The 6,565-nt window shown below is 37.7% G+C and overlaps 1 non-coding gene across 1 annotated transcript; it reads left to right on the top strand.

Moving 5' to 3' along the window:
- Positions 1 to 6,193: 6,193 nt before the first annotated feature.
- Positions 6,194 to 6,301, top strand: LOC114023890. Its single transcript, XR_003566840.1, has one exon. It is a non-coding gene; the product is annotated as a U6 spliceosomal RNA (small nuclear RNA).
- Positions 6,302 to 6,565: the final 264 nt, after the last annotated feature.

Here is a 6,565-nt window from a genome sequence, read left to right as displayed (position 1 = left end):
TCACACACATATACACACATGCACACACACTCACTCACACACCCCAGAAATCAGAAATCAAGGCCCCAGGTTTGGAGACCTGGGGCCTTATTTTAATATTGTTAGAAAGGCCAAGGCTAGCAGTAATCAGCTAAGAGTGGCACCAGGAAACAAACCTTCCTCTATCTCTTTCTCTGGCTCCCAGCAGACAGCTGTCAACCGTGTCTGTCCATGCATAACAATATGTATAGGAATAAATTAGCCTCTGTACTTGGATCAATAGTCATGATGGTTGTGGACTCATTCTTTGGTGCTGAGTGGGACACTCTCCCCAGCAACCCTGTCTAGAACAGGCTCCCAGTCTGATCTCTCCTAGTTTGCCTGATCCCTCAAAAGCTTACCTTACCTTGTCTAATTGGGCATGGTCTCTTTGCCAATGTCCTCTTTGAACAGATAACTGATCTTCTGATAACTGATCTTCTCATCTTGATGCTTTGCCTACATTCAATAATACTAAGATTGACCTACTGCTTGACCTAACAGTCTTGATTTTAGTTGCTAGAATTATAGATTCATGGAATCTTCAAGTTGGAATTTATCTTAGAAGTCATTTAGTTCAATCCCTGCCTAATGGCAGCTTGGTGGCACAGTGGATAGAACAGTGGTCTTGAAAAATCAGCATGACTCATCTTCAAGAGTTCAAATCCAGCCTCAGACACTTATTAGCTGTGTGAGCCTGGGACAATCACTTAACCCAGTTTGCCTTAGTTTCCTCAACTGTAAAACGAGAAGGAAATGGCAAACTACTGCAGTATTTCCAGTATCTTTGCCAAGAAAACCCCCAATGGAGTCATGAAGACTCAGAAACAGTTGAAAAACAACAGCAACAACAAAACTGCCCAATGGCAATATATCTGATAAGTCACTTATTCATGAAGAATATCTATATTATATCCCAACCCTAAATTATCTATTAAGTTATATGGATTTTATTCATTAGTCTTGGCCATATAAACAAAACTCCCAAACAAGTAAATCTACTGTACTTCTTAACTATTTCAAAAATTAAGCAAAAAAATTAATTTATCTGCACCTTACTAATGTAACTACTCTGCTTTCTCCACTCCCCAACTTCTACTATGAGTAATTTAGTCCACATCTAAATATTTGGGGTTCCCAAGGTACAAGAATCTTTTGATTCACCAAACCATGCAACTCACTTTTCAGTTTTATAGCTATTCCTGATTTCCCTCCAAGTTCATGATAAGTATTTCCAGAACTCTTCTACAGAATACATAAACCATTGGATTTAGAACTTTGGCCCATTTCTCCCCTTAAGACTAGATCCTTATCATAAGCCTTGTCAGAAATCAACACAGAAATTCTTCAGATGAATTAACTCTCACACCACCAATATACAGTTGAATATGTAATTGCTCCTGAATTTGCAATTTTAATCTCAAAAATCCATCTGGGTTTTCAGCCACAAATATATTGTTCTAATGAGGCAAACTACCATTTGTTTGAAAAATTCCTCATAACATGACCTTCCAGTAACACTAATGTTTGTTCCCCAACTCTTTCCCAGCAGATGGCTTATCAGAAGAAGTCAGTTTTTATATAATTAAAGATTTGAATCAATTTGTATTATATTTTTATAAAATCTACCCCCTGAACATCATTTTAGTCAATTTCTTTCTAATTCTCAGATTGTTAACATAATAACTTAAATCCTCATATTACAGCATTTGTTCTTCCTACAGCACCTTATAGATTTGTTAGTTGTTTGTTTTTTTTTTAAGTTAAAGAATTTTCTTAATCAAGTAAAGATGAGAGATCCTGACTCCTAGGTACAGAGGTTTGTGATAGATTTCATTCTCAAAATAATAATTACACCTACCCACATTTGTTATTTGGCACTTAACAATTAACAAGGACATAAATCATGCCATTTTAATCATCATAATACCATTAGCAGGTAGGTAGTATAAGTAAATGTATGCTCATTTTACAGATGAGAAAACTGAGGCTTAGAGTGCATTCCTAGGTGGAAAAGTAATTTACCTCTCAGGTTATACAACTATTAAGTGTCCAAGCTAAAATATAGAAAATGGTAGACTCTTAGAATTGGGAGTAACTTGAATGATCTAGTCTAACCCAGATCTTCTCATTCCCATTCCAGTGTTTCTAACAATCACTATTCCATGAAGCCTCCTTAATACTGAGAAACTACATCTACCAATATAAATAACAGGGGGAGTTTCTGGGAACTATTCCTTTGTGAAATACTATTAACCTCAGATCTACATTTATCGAGGCACTCTCCTCTCTACTGTTCCCAAAGCATATTATACTGACTCATGAGGCCCAAGTTCATGTACTGTACCTTCAAAGATCATTCATAGGAGCATAGATTTAGAGCTGGGAGGACCCTAGATATCATCCTTTTATATCCCTCCTTTTATAGGTGAAGAAAGTAAGACTGAGAGTGGTTAAGTGATTTACCCAAGGTCTTACAGATAATAAGTAAAAGCAAAAATCAATAGCCAAGTTCCTTGACTAAAAATCCAGCATTATTCCCACCATATCATGTTTCTTCCTGCACCGTGAACTGAGAAGTTTCTTCTGTCTTCCTTTGCAATGCATCCCATGTATGTCAAAAGACAGCTAAATTAATAAGAGATTTTAAGGGAAGGAAGGCAAGAATTCACTTTTTTCTGGATTTTATAATCTCCATCACTAAAGTCAGGGCTGCCAGTCTTGAAGTTGACAGAGATGTGAGATGCAAGGTGATAGAGTGAGAGTAGACACAAGACAGACAGAGAGAGATACGAGACAGAAAGACAAAGACACAGAGAGAATGGCAGAGACAGAGAGAAAGAGCAGAGACACAGAAACAGAAGCAGAGACAGACACAAACACTGAGAGGAGAGGGACAGAGACAGAGACTGGCTGACTGCCTCTTGTTGGATGCCACCCTGGTCAAGCCACTTGGGATCAAGGTGTGAAGACATGTCAGTTTATTAACTTATGAGTTAGTGGGGGTGGAGCTGAGAGGTATAGATGGCAAAGTATAACATCACTTCCTCCATAAGGCACTATTTGCTGGACCATTCTTCTTAGGAGAACAAATTACAGAATTAGAAGACTGTTTCACAAGTATACAACTAGAGCAATATAGATTAAAGGAAGTTTCCCTCAAACTTGAATTCTTTCATGAATTTACATTCTCTAACTTAAGGATTTGTCTAAGAATCAGTTCTGGTCTTCTAAAGTCAAAGGAACTTCTCCACTGGACAGTGCTAAGTAGAAGTGAAGTCTCACACAGTCCTGTGGTACAGCCACCTCACTACCTGACACAATGTACAACCTGTATCTTGGGTTAGTGGAAATAACACAGGACCTTGATGGTGAATTCTGAGTTTTGTACTTTTGACCTCCATAACCTTGGGAAAGTCACACTACCTCTTTTGGCTTTAGTTTCCTTCACCTGTCCAATGAAGAGGAAAGGACTCTAAGAACCTTTCCATCTCTAAATCAAATTATTTGGCATGATTCCCAGTGGAGATTCAAATAAGAAGGGAGTCATTCATATTGCCCAAGCTCTAGAGAGCTAGGAAATATTCTTGGTGGGTAAGTGCTGATAGATCGACCACAGCCAATGGTACTTTGTTAAATTTAAATGATGCATTCCTGAATTTAAAGAAATAATAATCATGAAGATGAGTAAAAGATGGGGAAAAAACAAAAGTCATAAAGGTTTTGTGCTACCTGCTTGATTTTGAAACTGCAAAGCAGAGCCAGCCCTTAGCAACAGCGTGAAGACAATCAAGTTTTTCTTCAGTGCTCTCCCATGTTACCTTTTCAACTATCCCCTCTATACTGATTACACACAAACCTACATTTTCAACCCTGACCATGCTTCTGGGCTACAGTCTGTAACTCTAAATACCCAAAAACTGTTATAATTTATATATCTATCATTTCCTCATATTTTATTGTAGCTTGCCATATAAACAGTACAGAAAGGGAAACATGGTATATTCTGTTAAGCGGAAATAATTACCAACAAGTATTTATCAAGTTCCGTGATATCATGCTTATGGCACTAAGCAAAGCACTGTGGGAATCACAAAGATGGACTCTACCCACAAAGAAGGTACTGTCTATATGAACACAAAAGAAATGTAGTAGCATAATACAATTAATTACTCTAAAACCAGTAAGTCATAAGTTTTGGCATAGAGAGAAAAATATTAGGCTTGGACTCAGAGGGCCCACGTTGAAATCCAGGCTCTGCCACTTACTAGTTCCAAGTTCTTTGGGCCAGTTACTGAATTTTTAAGACTCTCTGTTTCCTTATCTTTAAAATGAAGATGAAAATACTTTCACTGACCTGCCTATTTCAGGGTTGTCATGGGGGGGGGATGCTCTATAAACATTTAAATGTAAGTTATATGTATGTAAGAGAGATGTAAGATAGAAATCATCAGAGTTCACAGGAGAGAAAAAAATCACTTTCAGATGAGAAAAAGAGCTTCTCGATGGAGATGGCATTTGAACCTGACTTAGAAGGATGGGTAAGGTTCTAACAGCTGGAGATGTAGGGAGAGAGAGAGAGAGAGCATTTGAGACTTGGGAAACCATGGAAGCAAAGGCCTGGATGCAACACCAGTAAAGGATATGTTGGTGGAATGGAAAACAGACCAATTTGCCTTGAGTTGGTAGGGTGCAAAAAGGCAAGTAGTGGAAGGTGATATTGCAGCCATTTTGTGGAAGACCTTGAATGCCAATCTAAGAAGAAGAGAATTATTTCTAGAAAGCAGTTAAAAAAAGCACTCCAGGGCTCAGGGTCCTTAACTTCTGTGTTCACAGATTAAAAACATATTGAACAGTTCACACAACAGTAAACAGGAAACTTTTCAAAGTAAAGTCTATCTTCAGATATGATGGACTAAAGATAAGGCACAAAAGGCCAGTTGCACACAGCACGTCATGTTTTGAAGAAATGGCTTATTTTGTTCCCGCCCATTGCATTAGCCAAAACATTAAGTCAATTAGTGAGATTCTTGCTTATGAAAAAATTGATGTATACTTTTATTGGAGGGAGCTGAGATGTAGAACTGTATTTTAAAATACAAAGATTTACCTTTGCCACCGATCTCTTAAGAGTGCTTTTTTAAATTGCATTCTAGAAATAATTCTCTTCTTCTTGCTCTAATTGCTTATGCTCATCATAAGCACTACAAAGTAAGAAAACCAAATGCCAATCAATAATGAGGCATTTACTAAGTACCTACTACATACTAGGCATTGTCTTGTGAAATCATATTTCTCATTGCTGTGGGGCACATGATTGAACACATTTTGCCAACTCTCTTACTCCTCTCCCCATGGAAAACCTATGAGCCATCCTTCCATTTAGTGCAGCTTTATTTTATTTTCTGGTTTCATTTATACTGAGAATGTTGGTATAAATGTGGTTGAGTTCCTCCAGAAGTATATCAATTCACTGGTTGCCAGACAGAGTTTTCCCACTGAGGGCTGACAGCTCAACTAATGTTTATAGGCAAGCTAGAAGCAGGGTAATTCTTCGACCCTTTTTCTGCAACTCTGAAAATACTTCAGTTTCTGGACACATGTTTCTTGAAGTCAGTCAGTCAATAAACATTTATCGTTTCAGCACTGTGCTCAAAGCTGAAGATGAAAATAAAGGCAAAAAATAGTCCAGGCTCTCAAGGAACTTACAGTCTAATGGGGGAGATAATGTGTTAAAAACAAAAACTCTGTACAAACAAGGCATGGACAGGATAAATTGGAGCTAATCACAGAGGGAAGGCACAAGCATTAAGGGATTTGGGAAAGGCTTCTTGTAGAAGGTGAAGTTTTAGCTGAGAGAAGGAAGCCAAAGAGGAAGTGAAAGAGAAGCCAGAAATGAAGAAAGAGAAAATGCTAGACATGGGTGATAGGCTGTGAAGAGTCAAAAGGTATACCAGAGTTTAAAAACTCAGTATTAATGATAGAAGAGGTTTCATGACTAGAATATAAAAGTGGAAGAATTGGCTTTGTTCCAAAGAAATAAACCTAGTAAAACAGACTGGGGAGTGGTACTTAATAGTCCACAGGGTTGGATGCCTATCTAGAAATCTACAGTATGATCTTAAAATGGAGTTGTGATCCCATCGATATGCTGATTCCAGTCATTAATTCATGTCTAATTTCCTCCCTGAATAGATATACTAAAACTGGAATGATACAGAAAATATGAGTATGGATCTTGTCCATGGTCTACATGTGAATTTATGAAGTTTCTCATGTTTTCCCTCCATAAAATTCCTATTGTGATTTTTTATCATGGCCTGGAGGTGACTCTGGCTTTTTGACTCATGCCAATGGAATGCAGCTCTGGCAACTTATACCAAATTAGAATGGATTTGGATATAGAGCAAGCAATGGACAATAGCTAGCATCCCAAAACCAACCCAACTAAATATGGACAGTAGGTTGAATGCCAACTTACGAACTCTTTGGCTATAAAGACCAATGACACAGATACTAATACAAAGTGGCCTTACGTAACCTTAGT

This window comes from Vombatus ursinus, unplaced genomic scaffold (genome assembly GCF_900497805.2).
Source record: "Vombatus ursinus unplaced genomic scaffold, bare-nosed wombat genome assembly UNPS02014818.1, whole genome shotgun sequence".
Lineage (NCBI taxonomy): Eukaryota > Metazoa > Chordata > Mammalia > Diprotodontia > Vombatidae > Vombatus > Vombatus ursinus.
The sequence above is the reverse complement of the archived record's forward strand: the minus strand, read 5'-3'. Positions and strand labels throughout refer to the sequence as shown.